Raw genomic sequence first — 17,395 nt, 5'->3', positions numbered from 1 at the left:
CTCCTCTCCATCTCCCCTCCTGCACCTTGAATCCTTTCTCCTTCATCCTGTCACTCCATGGCCTTACAAAAACTCCCTCTCCATCTTTTTGTAGGCACCCTCCAGGTCCTGGATCACCTTAAGGGCTTTGTCCTTCCATCACCTGAACTCAACCAGAGTAGGATATGGGAAAGGGAGGTGGCACAGCCCTAATCACACTTCATTATCTTTCACCCTAAAATGCCAAGCCTGGCCCACCCCTCCTCGATGGTTGTTGGTGATGAAGTCTCCAGGGAGATACTTAGGGCAGTGTGGTTGATCCTAAAGCCAGATGAGTTTCCCTGGGATGGCTGCAGCTGCTCTTAGGAGGGGTGGTGGATGGAGAAGGCACTGACCCTGTGTGTGCAGTCAGGGGAGGGACTGAGGGATGAGCTGCATTGAATCATGGAATGATTTGGGTTGGAAGGGACCTCTCAAGGTCACCCAGTCCAACCCCTGCAGTCAGCAGGGACACCCCCAACCAGGTCAGGATGCTCAGAGCCTCCTCAAGCCTCACCTTGAACATCTCCAGGGATGAGGCCTCAACCACCTCCCTGGGCAACCTCTTCCATTGTTCCACTTCCCTCCAGGTAAAGAACTTCTTCCTAACATCCAGTCTAAATCTATTTTTCTGTAATTTAAACCCATTTCCCCTCATCCTATCCCTCCAGGCCCTTGCACACAGTCCCTCTCCACCCTTCCTGTAGCCTCTTCAGACACCACAAGGTCACTCTTAGGCCTCCCTGGAGCCTTCTCATCTCCAGGTTGAACAACCCCAGCTCCCTCCTGGCTTTGGAGAAGCTGTTCCAGCTCCCTGAGCATTTTCCTGGTCCTCCTCTGGTCTCACTCCATCAGCTCCATGTCCTTTCTGTACTGGGGGCTTCCTTTCCCATATTCACTGCTGGATGCAGTGCTCCAGGTGAGGTCTTAGAGCAAAGGGACAGAATCACCTCTCCCATTGTAGGCCACAAATAAAAAAAAAAATATTAAAAAAGAAATTATTAAATCTCTCCTTTTGTAGATCTGTAATTTTAGCCTTTCATTTGCCCTCTGCTCCTGCAATGCATACTAAAGCCCTCTAGGTTGTGAGCAAACAAGAAGATGAGGAATTCAGGCCATGCTGGCTTTAGAAAGAAAAATAAAATCCTATAGGGAAAATACACACCAGGGACAGCATTTGTTTTCAAGATCTTGTTCTATCTAATTTTTGGTTGGGTTTCTTTTTTTTTTCCTACAGTTGTTGTGCATTCACAGGGCTGCAGACAGCATCAGATGTCACCTACACTGCCTGCATTCACACCAGGATGAATTGGAGGATTCTCCTCCAGGCTCATGAGAACTATCTCAGGTTACTCTGTGGTGCCCTTCAGGGCATTTGAGGTGACTGAGTACAGAGGTTGGGTTCAGTGCCACTGAAAAATGGGATAACTCATCCCCTGAGCACCTGGAACTGGGGGAAAGGAATGGAAAGGACAGGATCCTTCCCAATGCTTTCCTGTGGTTCAAGAACTTGGCTGCTTCCCTGCTCTGTAAAAGATTGGATGAGGAAGAAAAACTGCTCAGAAAAACCACTGGGAACTTAGGAGCAAAGACCAGGAAAAGGGAAAGTGTCCCCTCTGGAAACAAAGCACCAGGCACAGAAAATCCAGCAGGTTATGTTTGCAGCTGTGTATTCTGCAGGGTTAAGCTTTGCCTTTTCTGGGGGGAAAAAAAAAAAGTGCATCCACAGCCCAACCAGCCCAAAGAGATTTGTTTGTGAGTTATTTAAGTCTTAAGTACCTGCACACTGGATTTCAATGCTGGTTCAAGTATTTTTCTCTCCAGAATTGACCAAGAGCTTGTTCAGCAGGTCACTGTGCTCTCCTGGTACTCAGCTCTTCTCCACTTGGGCAAAAATAAACTCAAAACCCAAGGATTTCATTAAAAGATGAAGCAGGGGTAGGACAATCACACACACAGCTAAGCACAGATATTTCCTTCTTAGTCTGGAAGGAGCAGAGGTCAGAGTATGGCTTTGACTCCACCCAAGTTTCAAACTCCCCCCATACATCGAGAACATCCCAGCTGGAGCCATCATGGTTTTCCAGTCCTGAACCACCTGAAGTCAGGGCTCAAATGGGGCTTTTCCTGCTTGGAATCCACAGAACAAGACAGAAATCCTGTGGGAACTCAGCAGTTTTCAGAGCTCCTGCAAGGCACAACCCTGGAGTTGAAAACAGAGGATTGTGCAGTGGAAATGGTGCCACAAACTGGGGGTTGCAGCTGCATTTTGTACTCCAGATGTTTCTCCCACTACTTCACCTCCATCTACACATGCTTCTGATTATCAAGGTTTAAGTCTTAGAGCTGTCACAGAAACAGACCACTGCTTTCTGGAGCAAGAGACCCAATTTACTGATTTACCTGCAAATTGCCATGCACACTCCTGATGCAGAAATAATAAGCCTGAAAAAAAAAATAAATCCAAACACCACAGAAAAAAAAAACCCCAAACAGAAGAGCTTCAAATCAGCCAACTCTGTCTAGTGAGGAAAGGGAGAAGCACTTATTTGAAGCCCCTTCTTTTTCAAAAGGGGAACCAAGAGTTAAAGACTTCTCTTGGTGCCCAAGAAAGAGGCTGCAGAAGCAGCAGCAGGAGACTCTTAATGGCTGATGCCAAAAATAAATGCATGGGGAAAAGAATTCATTTACACACCATTCCTCTGTAGAGGATGTTGCAACATAAATAAAGCTTGGAGGCTCTGGGGGGGGTGTGGTCTTGTAAGTATGTTTGACCCAGACTATTGGGAAGTTTCCCAAGCCTCAAAGTTAACTCTGTTTGATTACTTTAATAAGATGGTGATGACATAAACAGTGGGAGGGACTCAAGTTTCTTTGGGATTCCATTTCTTGGTCCTATTGGTGACAAGCATGAAGTGTGCTTTATAAATGAAAATGTAGTTTTGATGTTTTCCTGCTTATGTATTTGAAGCCAGATGGAGTTTGGGATGGGACTGAAGAGGCTGAGTTACCCTCCAAGTCACTATCAGTCTGCAGCATCTGAGCAATCCATTTATTATTTATAGGCAAGAGAGGCAGCACACAGAACAAACAGCTAAAAAATTCACACATCTGCCTTACACAACCCCTCACAGGGGCAGAAAGTAATCAACACCCCACAAAAATCATACAAGAAGCAGCAGCTCAGAGCCCAGTACCAAGGGCAGAACACACCTCACCCCCAGCACCAAAATAGGATCTGCTGCCCACAGAAAGCAGCATGGCCTCTGAGGAAAAGGATGAAAAACAAGAAGAAAAGGAGATGCTGGAGTTCCAAATGCTCAGGATACACCTTCCAGCATCAGCACCCTAAGAGTACACCTACATCTTTCTTAAGAGGTCCAAACCTGGGGCATTTCATTGACACCAAAACGTCAGTGTGCATCAGGATGCCTCTCACTCTCCTACGTGCTCCCCCAAAGATAGCCTCCACCTCCCCATTTTCTATCTGTCAGGAGAAGGGACTCCTGCTTGGAAGGAGTTTGGCAGGCAAATCATCCACAACAAAACCACAAGTCCTGCCCACAAGGCCTAAAGCATCAGGAGAGCTCCCCAGCCAAGCAGGGATTACTGAATTACTTGGCCACCTTCTCCCAGCTCCCCCTTTACCAACAGTGCTGGGGGGAACACAAGCTCTGCTCCTGCTTTTAAACTCTATTTCCAAAAGGCTCTGAGGTCTCCTGGAAAGAATTGGCATTGCCTGGGGACAAATTACTCCAGACAACCCAGAGGAGGCCACAAAGATGATCCAGGGGCTGGAGCAGCTCTGCCAGGAGGAGAGGCTGAGGAGCTGGGATTGTTCAGCCTGGAGAGGGGGACCTTGGAGCTTTACAGACCTTGGTTGGTTTGGGCTCAGCATTTGAGAGCTGATTTTTCTGTTCTCCATAAGGTGAAGTTACCTGGAAGTAGGAAAGCTGCTGCTGCACCTTCTCCTGAAGGGAAGTCAATGAAAAGGGGCCTTGAGCCAGAGCTCCTTGCTCTGCAGGGGCAGCACCTCAGATGTTCAGCCCTGAGAAACCAACTGAAATTCTGATGTGGTCCTGCCTGCACCTGGCAGTGCTGCTCCATGGGTGTGCTCAGTCCCTCAGGGATCCCCCAGAAATGGCTGTGAGAGCAGAGCCAAACATTTCACCTCCAGTCCTGGGGTCAGTTCTGGGCTCCTCATGACCAGGAGGACATTGAGGGGCTGGAGAGTGTCCAGAGAAGGGAATGGAGCTGGGGAAGGGGGTGGGAAACAAGTCCAGAGGAGGCCACAAAGATGATCCAGGGGCTGGAGCAGCTCTGCCATGAGGAGAGGCTGAGGAGCTGGGAGTGTTGAGACTCCAGGGGGACCTTAGAGCTGCCCCCCAATCCCTGAAGGGAACCTCCAGGAAGGCTGCAGAGGGACTTTTCAGAAGAGTGTCCAGTGCTAGGAGAAGGGGAAATGGTTTGAAAGTGCAGGAGAAGAGGTTCAGGCTGGAGCTTAGGAAGAAGTTCTTCAGGAGGAGGGTGCTGAGACTCTGGAACAGATTGCCCAGAGAAGTTGTGGCTGCCCCCTCCCTGGAGGTGTTCAAGGCCAGGTTGGATGAGGCTTGGAGCAACCTGGGCTGGATGAGAGGTGTCCCTGGGCATGGAGCTTGGAGGAGATGAGCTCTGAGCTCCCTTCCCACCTCAACCATTCTGGGATTCCCAGGCATGAGTGTGGTGTCCAAGTGGAGCCAACCTGCTTTTCCCAGGGTGTGGAAGTCACTTAAAAAACTATGGAGAAGTCCTGGATCTGAACACCCTCATTTCTAAGCCTTATTTAGAGCCACTCAAATGCTCAGAGGGCTGAGCACCTCCCTGGGAAGCCAGGCTGAGGGCTTGGGGTTGTTCAGCCTGGAGGAGGTTCCCAGGTGACCTTAGAGCAACCTTCCAGTATCTGAAGGGGTTCCGAGAAAGCTGGGGGAGGGCTTTGGACACGGGGGGGTAGGGAGAGGAGAAGGGAAATGGGTTAAAACTTGGAGAGAAAGGGGAGATTGAGGTTGGAGATGGGGAGGAAATTCTTGAATTTGAGGGTGGGGAGAGCCTGGCCCAGGTTGTCCAAGGAAGTTGTGGCTGCCCCATCCCTGGCAGTGTCTCAGGTCAGGTTGGATGGGGCTTGGAGCACCCTGGGCTGATGGGAGGTGTCCCTGGGCATGCAGGGAGCTTGGAGATGACCCCCAAGGTCCCTTCCAGCCTCAGCCATTCCCTGATTCCCATTAGGACTGTCCAAGTGATTCACTCCCACTAGTTTTTGAGACAAAGCAAAGACAGCAAGGCCAAAATGTGCTAAATGCTGCAAATACTGAACTCGTTGCAACTGCTGCAGAGGCTACAGAACAGAACTGGATTCTCCCCTGAGCAGGATGGTGCCTGGATGGCCCAGGTTTAGCCTGGAGAGAAGTTCCTGTCACCTCTTGTCCAAAGCCCTGGCAGCTCACACAGCTCTGTACCCTAAAACCTTTCTCCACACTCCACTGCCAACTGTGCTCCCTTTCTGTTGGAAAGCAATGACAGCTTAATTTTTGGGTGGAAAAAAGAAAAAAAACAAAGAAAGATATCAGCAACACTCAGCATTTTCTGGTTTTTAAATACTTGAAATGCAGGGGATATGCTTACCTGGGGGTAAATTCACATGCAAAACAAGCTGAGACACAAATTCACTCCCCAAAGCATGGGACAAAGTGATGTGTGCACTGGGAATGGGAGAAAACTGATCCTCTAACAAGCAACTGCATCCAAAAGCCTAAGAAATGGTTTCAAACACTGAGAAATGTTGCCCCAGTGCCCAGAATTCATGAAGACTCCATGCCACTGACTCCTTTCCTCAGGAGTGGTTGATGAGACTTCCAGCAAGAAGAGCACAAAACACAGCAGAGCTCTGAACCTGGTGTGAAAACTAAAACTGGAGGAAATGGAAACTTTTCCCCTGAATTTTGATTTACAATTGGTTGGAGCCAGCCCTAATTTTAGATCAGCTTGCTTAACAAATGGCTACATACCAAGGAGTTAATGAAGTTCATTTGAGAGCCACGTGTAGCACAAGTATCTGCTTCAAGTGCCAAGACAACTCCAGGTTCCAGCTTTCTACTACTGTAACTATTACCAAGTAAAAGGAAGATCCCCACCACGCAGCAGAAGTTACTCAAGAAGACCAGAGGGTGTATTTTAGATTATTTTATTAAGTAACTCAAGCACTGGGTAATCAGTAATACAAAAAATATTAAATACTATTTTTTTCCCTACAGATTTCAGAAAGAGCAGGAAGACAGAGCCTAGAGCCAAGTTTTAGAGTCCTTTTTGCATTAAAAATCATCCACACAAGCTGACTTCTACTGACAGCAGGCAACATTCTTGTGTATAAAAGCCTGAAATGTATTTTCTTGGTAAAAGGGATACAGGGGCATGGCAGTTGCTGCATTCTGCTTCCTTCCTAGAGGACACTTGGCCAGATAAGAGAGCAAGGAAAAAAAAAACAAAACCCAAACAACAAACTCCCCAAACCTTCAAGAAACTGCATGGAAACCTCCCTCAATTGTTAAATGAAGAGCAAGTGGAAGCAGGAATGGAAATATTCCCAGAGCATGAAGTTTGACAAGCTGTACCCTAGAAGATGTAAAATAAAGGCAGCCCCAGTGCTCCCACCTGGGCTCCTGCAGTCATTTGTGGTTCTTTATTTTCACTTAGCAGACTGAAATCTTCCAGGCTTGAGCTTGCCAGAAGTGAAACTGGCAGGTTGAAGTCTAAGAAAAGATGATTCAGACTCCTGAGCAACAGAAAATTAGGAAATTCCAACACTTGAAGTAATCCTCATGCCAAAATACCTGAAAGCTGACACCTGGGCTCCTGAGCAGCCACGGGGCTTCTGCTCAGAGAAGTTGTGACAATTGTTTGAAGTGAAATATTCCAGTTTGCAGAGCCCCTGTGTGGCCAACCTGACTCAGAAGCCAAGTGGCCTTCACTCCCAGCAGGGTAATCCTCTATGAATAAGCTCATGCCACACATTTTCTCCATTTTACCAAGAAGGAAAACCTCTGACCAATGCAGCACTAAGGACTCTCCTTGGTGGAGCTGGTTTTGGCCAGGATGCCTTATTTCCTTCTGAGGTCAAGGAGTTTGGTGCTCTGGCACAGGCCACATCCACATGACAGCAGGACAACTTAAGGCTACACAGAGCATGGTCTGACCAAGTCACCTCCAAAGGAGTAACTGAGCAGCACAGCAGGTAGGAAGTGAAACACCACAAGCTCATGGGGTTCAAAGATTTTGATTCAAGAGAAAAGCAGCAATTTCCCTGCCCTGTGCCAAAAATCAGATTGCCTTCACACAAACACTGGCTTTATTCAGGCTGCCAACAATCATGGAATGGTTTGGGTTGGAAGGGACCTCAAAGCTCATCCAGTCCCAACCCCCTGCATGGGCAGGGACACCTCCCACCAGCCCAGGGGGCTCCAAGCCCCATCCAACCTGACCTGAGACACTGCCAGGGATGGCGCAGCCACAGCAATCCTGGGAAATTTATCCCCAGGATAATCTCTGTGAGGGCTCTGCTTGGGTCAGGTTTCTGTCATCTGGGTCCTTTCAGCCCTGTCCCCTTCTGCAGGGTCAGAACCCCCCAAGTGGGTCACTTAAATCAGCTGATGGAAGGACTGAAGTTCTCCCATCTTTGGGCATCCTGATGGACACTGGATGCAAGGAGATCCAAATGCCCCTGGTTTGTGCAGCTCTGAAACACTCCCTGGAACAGCACTTGGGGCTTTTATAGCTCAGTTGGAGATAGACCCCAAAAACATATTGTCACAGAATCCCAGACTGGTTTGGGTTGGAAGGGACCTCAAAGCTCATCCAGTCCCAACCCCCTGCATGGGCAGGGACACCTCCCACCAGCCCAGGGGCTCCAAGCCCCATCCAACCTGACCTGAGACACTGCCAGGGATGGGGCAGCCACAACTTCCTTGGACAACCTGGGCCAGGCTCTCCCCACCCTCACATTCAAGAACTTCCTCCCCATCTCCAACCTCAATCTCCCCTTTCTCTCCAAGTTTTAACCCATTTCCCTTCTCCTCTCCCTACCCCCCATGTCCAAAGCCCTCCCTCAGCTTTCTTGGAGCGCCTTCAGATATTGGAAGGTTGCTCTAAGCTCACCTGGGAGCCTCCTCTTCTCCAGGCTGAACAACCCCAAGCCCTCAGCCTGGCTTCCCAGGGAGGTGCTCAGCCCTCTGAGCATTTGAGTGGCTCTGCTCTGGACACCTTCCAGGAGCTCTGTGTCCTTCTGATGTTGGGGACTCCACAACTGGACACAGAGCTCCAGGTGGGTCTCAGCAGAGCAGAGGGGGAGAATCCCTTCCCTTGCACAAACACAACCATCCCACTGACACCACCTGCACGTCCCTCAGGGCCACACAACTGGCCAAGGAGCAGATGCTGCTTTGTGGAGTTGTAAAACTGCAGAAAACCCCAACTGGAGGAGTTTTGCTTCCCCACTTTGCTGTGTGATGGAGCCCACACTGTCAAACCTGCACATAAACCCCGTGGGACTCCAGGAGAATAACTGTGACACCCCAAAATACAACAAAAACCAAACGTGGTGCTCTATAGAAGAATAAACACAGATATTACATGAGCCTAGGAGGTTGTTTGATTAAACACTACACTATAACCTGTATCCACCACAGGCAAGGCTAAAACCCTATAACAAAAGAGTTAACATAATTCTGACCTTTCCAAAGTTACCATCAGGTACTTCCTCCTTCCCCTCAATGCCAATCAAATTCCTGCTCCTTGCTTTACCCTCAGCATGAAAATCTCCATTAAAAAGATGAATCATTTCTCTCCAGCCCAATTCCCCCCAACACCAGGGCTCTCAAAAGCTCCAGACAACTTAAGGAAGAAGCAGCTGTGATGAGGCAGAAGGCAGCACTAAGTGAGGATGAACACAAGTTGCCATGATGTCACCAACAAAACTCTGTAAAAAATAAGGACTGCACAGAGCCACAAGACTGAAAATACTCTGCCCGTGTCCAGCACACAGGAAGAGGCTCTAAAACTGCACCTGGACAGCCACAGGGCTAAGAAATTAGAGGAAAAACCCAAAAAAACCACCACCAAACAAACAGCACTGTCCTTCCTAAGATAAAAATGCTAAATTTTGGAAATAACAAAAGACAACTCCAGCAGAGGGGGGGAGGGGAGAAATAAAGCAGATCCAAATCTTGAAGAGCTGCACAGAAAATATCTCCCCACGCTATGGAAATCATCTGAAGGTGCAAGGAAGCTGAGCTGCAGTAACTGTACATCTACGAAAGCCTTTGGAGACGATTTCTGTAATTATTATTTACAGCAAGAAAGTCCTGAGCACCTCAGTCCTGAACCAGATGTTGTATAACCCAAGAACAAAGCAACAGGGATTATATCCTGCTTTCGGCTCTACCAGAGGTGAAAAAAAAATAAAAATAAAAACGCTGCTTGTGTGATTGAACAGCATTTAAATGCGCTCCCAGCAGCTCCTTAACTCCGTGTACAAAAGGGTAGTGCTGGCCCAGGACGTTGGTACAAGGCATCCATTTGCAGGCAGGGAAAAAATAATTAAACAAAACAAAACAAAAATGGAGTAGGGAGAAAAATAAAACAAAAGAAGCAAGAAAGGAAAAAAAAAAAAAAAAAGGGAAAAAAGGGAAAAAAAAAAGAAACCCAGAAAATAAAAAAAATAAAATAAAAAGGACGGGGTGTGTGGGGGAGGGAAGGATTTAAAGAAAACCGAAGGGGGAAAGGAAGGAGGCAAAAGAAAACCCCGCAAATGGCTGCGGCCGAGACCCAACTTCCCTCCCCGGAGCGACCCGGGCTGACAGCGGGCCCGGAGCGCAACCTCCTCCCGCAACACCCAGCGCGGCCCAAGGCCCCTTCCCTTTGCTCCCCTCCCTTCTCTTCCCTCCCTTCGCCGCTCTCCCTTTCCCCGGGGGGAGGCCGCTGAGTTCCCGCTGGGTCCCCCCAGCTTCCCCCCGGCTTCCCCCCAGCTTCCCCTCGGGCCGCCGCCGGGTGAGGCCCCCGCCGCCCCGCCAACCACCGCCACCCCCCCCCCGCCCCCTTCCCTCCCCGCTCCTCCGGCGGCCGCCGGGCGGGAGCGTCCGCGTTCCCCACAGCGCCGGGGCCTAGCGCGGCCTGTTCGACCCCGCGTCGCCGCCGAGGGGAGGGGAAGCGCGGAGCTCCGGAGCCGGGGGTGCCTGAGCGGCCGGCGGGGGCCCCCGCGTTGCTGCGGCTGCGCCGGGGCTGGAGGAGTTGGGAGATTGCGCGGTAGGACACTCACCTCAGAGCGGCTGCGCTGCGGCGGACCTGCGCCGTGGAAGCCTCTGCCGGGCGGCGGCCGGGGAGGGGAAACCGAGAGGGGGGGGATTCGGCGCGGCTCAGCCTGAGCCGCCGCAATGGCGAGCGGGAGAGGCGGGGACCGGCGGCGGCAGCGGCGGCAGCGGGAGGAGGAGGAGGCCGGGGGGGGGGAGAGGGAGAGAGGGGGGAGGAGGAGGAGGAGGAGGAGGAGGAGGAGGACGTATGGCGTCATACCCCGGCGCCACCGCCATGATGAGGAGGGCGAAGGGCCGCGGCGGGGCCATGAGCGGGAGGTCGAGAGCAGGGGGAAAGGCGGAGGCGGCGGGGAACGGGCGGGCGCCCCTCCCGGTGCGGTGCTGGGGAGGTCTGAGAGCTGCCGGTCCCCCCCCTGGGACCCCCTGGGCATCTTCCCCGGCGGCCGTGAGGGAGGGACTGAGGGGGCGGCCGCCATCTTGGGGAGGTCGCGGCCATTCTCGGGCAGGAGGTGTGAAGGGGATTCGGGCGGGAGAGCCCTGAGGAGACGGCAGCGCCGGGGGGACCTGGGGGCTCAGTGGGCTGCGAGCCCGATCACCGTTTGGTTTTGATTTGTTTAGGTTTTCTTTTCCTATAGAAAAACAGTTCAAAACCATCCCTGCCTGCTGGGCATACGGCTTTCCCGCCTGTGCACCGCCCTGGTGGTTTGAGGAATGGAGAAACCATCTTGAGCTAATCTAGGTTATAAAAAAAATAAATAAATAATAATACAAAAAGGAGGTAAAAATAACACATCAGGAGGGCACGGGGGTGTGCGAGAGGCCATCTGTTTAAAGCTATAAATCTTTGCCTGCTCCCTGGCAGGGCCGCCAGCTCGGAGCAGCTGTGGCTCCTGTGTGGGATCTCCTCCAAAAACACAGCTTGGTCTCACCCCAGGGTGTCCCTTCTGTGAGTAAAAAAAACGGTGATGGAACCATTAACAAGCTGACCCCCTGCTTTCTGCCCTGAACATCAACGTGTTCCACAAAGCTGCTCCTTTTGTGACCATCGGATGGGTACTGAGGAAGCAGCTTCAGGCCCACTGAGGGCGTTCCTGAGGATGTAAGAAGCAAATATCTCAAATTAGGGCTGAGATATTGTTGGGATATCCATCCCACCTTATTCTGGGGGGAGATGTGCACATTTGAAGGCTGTCCCTTGTCCCCAAACAGCCTGGGTTTTCAGGAGGAACTTGGAAGTGTAAAGGAGAAAGGTTGAAAACAACAGAGGGGAAGGGAAATGAAGGAAATAATAAAAATGGGTGTAAATCTGTGTTGTAGGAGAGGGTCTTAGGATGTGACAATGGCTGATGCACTGAAGCTGTTAAATTTAAGGTGTTTTCTCCACAGGGTGACATAGAAAATGCAATGAGAACGGGTAATAGAAGAGTTAACAAAAGGTAGTTAAGAAAGCCTGGAAAGCAAAATTCTCAGTACTATTCATTAAAAATGTTAGGTGTTTATTATGGGCTCTGAGCTAAAGAGCCAGTGGATCAAGAATTCAGCACACGTACACTTGAGTCATAATAAATTTATTTTTGTTGGTGTAAAATACATGTAATTGTTTTCTTTGACATCAGCCTCCCATCCATGCCTAGTAAAAACCTCTTCCATGGGTATGTCATAGAATCAGAGAATGGTTTGGGTTGAAAGGGACATTAAAGATCATCTAGGTCCAACCCCTTGTCATTTGATTAAAAATAAATTTATTGTTACTATATCCACGACTGGGATTTTACAAGTTCTCTTGGGGTATGCAGTGCCAAGCCTTGGAAAAGGACTGCCAGCTCCTAGCACTGCAGATTTACAGTCAGGTTTGTACAGAAAACACAGAAAAACACAGAAAAACTTCCCTCTTGACAGCTGGAATGAAACACAGCCAGCAATTTTAATTTCTCTTTACAAATTGAATAAAGCAGGAGTAAGTAGATGATGATGTAGGGCAGGAAGTGATGACCCTACTCTACCCAAGGAAATGGAAACCAAGTGCCACTTGTCTTCCTCACCTGCATTTTTGGGGATCTTTCCTGCTACATGGATGCTCTCAGCATGCTGTGGGGAAAACAACAGCTCTGCTCTTCCCTTCAGTGGCATCTTAGCCTCAGAGACTCAGTCACTCAGGGTTTTGGGTGCTTTGGATTTCTGTCCTTGGCTTCCTGTAGGTACAGAATCTGGATTAAGGCCCAATAATGGTTTAGATGGGTTGCTGAAATGAATGTTGCTTTTTCTGCAGAGCCATGAAGGTGTTCTGGGGGCTTGCTGCTCCAAGAAGACAGGGAGGGCCTTGCCAGTGCAGGCAGACGTGTGGAGGCAGCTGATGTGGACTCTGACAGGAGAGGAATTCCCTGCTGCTGATCAGAAGTTTTGGAGCAGGGCCACAAGCACTGAGATCTGGGACTGTGCCACTCAACAGGAACAACCCCCCCTGACCCAGAATCTCCTCAGGAGGAAGGTTCACCTCTTGGTACATCACAAAGGAGGCAGATTTAGGTGAGCCACTAACAAGGCAATTTTTTAATGGGATAATGCAGGAAGGAGTTTTCAGACACTCTGGAGTCTCCCCTGTTGGAGATTTTAAGAACAGGTTAGACAAAATATCCACTCAGGAATGTTGTAGGTAGAGTTGCTCCTGCCTCAGGGTGAGGGATGGGTGACATAGTGACTCGGGGTCCCATCCAGGTGGATTTTTTCATTATCTGTCAGCTTGGCATGGGCAGAGCAGCCCGTGGGTTTGTGAAAGCACAGCTTTAGGAGCTGAGAGCTGCTGAGGGTGCTGGGACTGGGGCTAACACATCCTGGTTTTCTTCCCACCCCACTCAAACTGCTCTGAGTTATGTGAAGAGCACACACAGAACTCTAACAGGGAACAGCATGGACATTTGGGATGTACCAGAACTTCCCTCCAGAGAGTTTCCCAGTATGAACAAACTATGAAAAAACAGAATATCAGTTCAAGACTTCCCAGGCTTACAGAGATCCAGACAGTGCTGTGTCCCAGACTCATAATCCTACCTGAAAAAGGTTGGGAAAAGATTAATTGTGAGCACAAACATAGGCATGGCCAGCAGGAGGACCAGCAGCCTGGGCTGCACACCCATGGGCACACCAGGGACTGGCTGGGACATGGCAGATCCAGCATTCAGAGATGGGGGGACTGATGATGCACGATGGGGAAAGAGAGCTCTGGTGCCTGAAGGGTTTACCTGTCCACATCCTGGCTCTGGGAAGAGACAATCCAGAAGGGATAATGCAAGGACAATGTTATTAACTTGGCAGCTCAGCTGCTGTGAGAGGGAGGTCAGAAGACTGTCCTGGCTCTTCTGGCAGACCCCCTTGTCCTTGGTTGGTGACTTCTGGGACAGAAGGAGAAGACAGATGAGTAGCAAGAAAGGATTGTCTAGGAAAAGATGCACAGCAAAGCTTAAGGGTGTGCCAGGGTCAATTAGGTGTCTTGTAACGTGAGGGGGTTATTACCAGCAGGGTTGTTAAGTTGGGCTTTGGCCAACACTCTCAGACAGGACTGGCCTGAAAGTGCCAGATTGGACTCTCAGACAGGACTGGCCTTGGGTGACAGATTTTGCATGTTTTCAAGGTGCCATGAGAGGGTCTGTGCACAAGTAAGAGCCTCCAGTGAAGACTTCTCCTCCATGAAAACGTGGCTGTGTTACAATCAGAAGGTTTGCAAGTGTGAAAAAGTTTTATTTTAGGGGCCAGAACCAGAGACAAGACTTTGATAAGGGGTTAGATTTGTGCTTATTCAGAACATCTCAGCTGAGGTCAGCCCAACACATTGCTTCTAGCAGCTAAGGCAGTGTGGGCAGGAGGGGGATTTCTCTAAAAAGTGTTTTGGAAACACAGGTGTAGCTTTAGGACTTCCTGAAAACACTGCCTCTTGCTTATTTTCATAGAATCACAGAATTGGCTGGGTTGGAAGGGACCTCAGAGATCATCAAGTCCAACCCTTGATCCACTCCCACTGCAGTTCCCAGCCCATGGCACTCAGTGCCACATCCAGGCTCTTTGGAAAGATCTCCAGACACGGAGAATTCACTACTTCCCTGGGCATTCCAGTGTCTGATCACCCTCTCTGCAAAGAATCCTTTCCTAATATCCAACCTAAACCTCCCCTGGCAGAGCTGAAGCTCTGCCAGGGGAGGTTTAGGTTGGATATTAGGAAAAAATTCTTTAGTCCGAGCCCTCTTATCCCACTGATACCTCCCCGACCCCCCCCCTGGCTCCAACCTCCTTTCAGGGAGTTGCAGAGAGTGATGAGGTCTCCCCTGAGCCTCCTCTTCTCCAGCCTCAACACCCCCAGCTCCCTCAGCCTCTCCTCACAGGATCTGTGCTCCAGTCCCTTCACCAGCCCAGTTGCCTCCTTTGGACCTGCTCCAGCACCTCAATCTCCTTCCTGAGCTGAGGGGCCCAGAACTGGACACAGGACTCAAGCTGTGGCCTCCCCAGAGCTGAGCACAGGGGCAGAATCCCTTCCCTGGACCTGCTGGCCACGCTCTTCCTGAGCCAGCCCAGGATGCCATTGGCCTTCTTGGCCACCTGGGCACACTGCTTTTTATGACAACAGACATGAAAACAAATGAGAGTTTTTTACCTTTCTGCATCCAAAGGGTCTCTGGCATCTGGAGGTGAGGGAGCTGTGGCTGTGCAGCAGAAAACATATTCCTGGCACCAATTCTCTTCAGGGTCTGCTTGCCACAAAATGTTCCATCTGCCTCAGAGGTAAAACATCTGCTGCCTGTTGGCACTTCTGTTGGCACTTCTTGTGCTGCAAGTGATGGAAGAGGTGGAATCCCAACCACTTGGCTTCTTGGATCATTGGGGAAGAAGATGGATGGATCTGTTTTTCTTTCATACAGAGTTTTTATTCTCATCTGAAGCTTATAGGAGAGAAAAGGAACTGATTCACCCACTATGCTGTAAACAAAGTACCCAGAACTGAGCAGTTTTTAAATGTTGATGATGCAGACTGATGGGGAAGATCATGGACACAATTGCTTGGCCTCTTCCTTCTCAGATTATATATATAAAAATAATAATAATAATAAAAAAAATAAAAGAGAGAATGTGGATGGTGCAATGAGTTTGTCCCAAGTAGCCACAATCAGGCTCTGGCTGCCACAGCTTCTCCAGGGTCAGATTAGACTGAATCTGAGTTTTGAGATGATTCCTGGGATGAAAAGCTGTTATAATTTGTCTAATCCCCACAATCTACACAGATGAAATAATTCTGGAGAGCTGCTCCTGGCAGTGGTTCCTGCAGCAGCCCCCAGAGCCTGTCAGAGCTCTGCAAATACCAATTTCTTGTTTCCAGCTCAATCTCCTCTCTTCAGTTTAGATCCTACACCTCATTTTCCACCTTTGTGGACACTCATATTTTCATCTTATTTTCACTCTTTCTGCTCCAATATAATTCATATATATAATTAAAACATAATGAAGATCTGATACACTTATCCTGCTGTTTTACTGCACAAGTATGAAAAGCATCTGAAGTTGTTCAGTCTCTCAGTGCAACATGGGACAGAGTGAAGAGGCTGAAGGTGTTATCTTGCCTTCAGGTACTGGGGAAAAGGAAGCATTTTCCATATAATTTCAGTTCTCCAAACTTCTTATTATTTAACATAATTGGTCTCTTTCCCAGCTTGCCAGAAACTCCATGAAAAGGACACACACCCAGAGCTTTTTTCCTCTATTTGCCTCTTATGGAAAGCAATTAAGCAGTTAATCCCAAGCTTTGTTTTCTTGGACAGTAATGCATTAATTTAGGGCTTTGCTGCCTATTTTTTAACTTCCATTTTGGATACTCACCTGGCCCAGCAGTGCTCAGGGCAGCTTTGAGCCTCAGAACATCTCTTTGAGAGAAAAGCAGGGAGGGTTAAAGCACAGAGGGGATCTGTGTATGGACTCTGGAGACCTCAGTTCTCAGATCAGCAGGGAGAAAAACTCCATGGTGTGGAGATCTAGAAGATTCTGGGGCTGAGCCCCCTGCTTTGGCTTATGATTATCCAACAAAATGGGGTCTGAATGTGCAGCAACCCCAGCAATATGTGACATTTCTTGGGAATTTACTTGTGGTTCTTCTGCTGCAGTAACAAGTAAGCAAACGTGGTCTGCATTTCAGGCCTGCCTGCCTTCTGGTTGCTTCCCATAGCTTGTGATTAATTGTTTCTATTCTGCTGGTTCCCAGAGTATTAAAAAAAGGAAAGAGGCTGTGTGGAAGTGCCAGTTTCTCATCTTTGTGAAAGAGCAGTTCATAGGAACCACCACAGAGAGAGAAAGGCACATAAGACCCCACTTAGGTTACTATGCCCTCCCCCAGCTTTCTTGGAACCCCTTCAGATACTGGAAGGTTGCTCTAAGCTCACCTGGGAGCCTCCTCTTCTCCAGGCTGAACAATCCCAATCCCTCAGCCTGGCTTCCCAGGGAGGTGCTCAGCCCTCTGAGCATTTGAGTGGCTCTAAATAAGGCTTAGAAATGAGGGTGTTCAGATCCAGGACTTCTCCATAGTTTTTTAAGTGACTTCCACACCCTGGGGAAAGCAGGTTGGCTCCACTTGGACACCACACTCATGCCTGGGAATCCCAGAATGGGTGACGGGGGAAGGGAGCTCAGAGCTCATCTCCTCCAAGCTCCATGCCCAGGGACACCTCTCACCCAGCCCAGGTTGCTCCAAGCCTCATCCAACCTGGCCTTGAACACCTCCAGGGAGGGGGCAGCCACAACTTCTCTGGGCAATCTGTTCCAGAGTCTCAGCACCCTCCTCCTGAAGAACTTCTTCCTAAGCTCCAGCCTGAACCTCTTCTCCTGCACTTTCAAACCATTTCCCCTTCTCCTAGCACTGGACACTCTTCTGAAAAGTCCCTCTGCAGCCTTCCTGGAGGTTCCCTTCAGGGATTGGGGGGCAGCTCTAAGGTCCCCCTGGAGTCTCAACACTCCCAGCTCCTCAGCCTCTCCTCCTGGCAGAGCTGCTCCAGCCCCTGGATCATCTTTGT

At 49.6% G+C, this 17,395-nt stretch overlaps 1 protein-coding gene and 1 long non-coding RNA gene across 5 annotated transcripts in view; one reads left to right on the top strand and one right to left on the bottom strand.

Moving 5' to 3' along the window:
- The window catches only part of NRF1 (nuclear respiratory factor 1), a 96,016-nt gene extending 85,478 nt beyond the window's left edge, over nucleotides 1–10,538 (bottom strand). For all 3 annotated transcript variants that reach the window (XM_030455738.1, XM_030455751.1, XM_030455745.1), the window contains exon 1: nucleotides 10,361–10,538. The gene's annotated coding sequence lies outside the window, so the exon portion shown is untranslated. The remainder of the gene's footprint in view (nucleotides 1–10,360) is intronic.
- Nucleotides 10,291–15,420, top strand: LOC115598738. 2 transcript variants are annotated; one of them, XR_003987872.1, is made up of 3 exons: nucleotides 10,291–10,347; nucleotides 12,622–12,878; nucleotides 15,011–15,420. It is a non-coding gene; the product is annotated as an uncharacterized LOC115598738 (long non-coding RNA). The 2 variants fall into 2 exon arrangements; XR_003987871.1 differs by lacking the exon at nucleotides 15,011–15,420 and adding an exon at nucleotides 14,297–14,331.
- The last annotated feature ends 1,975 nt before the right edge of the window (nucleotides 15,421–17,395 follow it).

The sequence above is a fragment of the Calypte anna genome, chromosome 1 (assembly GCF_003957555.1).
Source record: "Calypte anna isolate BGI_N300 chromosome 1, bCalAnn1_v1.p, whole genome shotgun sequence".
Taxonomy (NCBI): Eukaryota; Metazoa; Chordata; class Aves; order Apodiformes; family Trochilidae; genus Calypte; species Calypte anna.
This window is presented reverse-complemented; position numbering and strand designations above follow the sequence as displayed.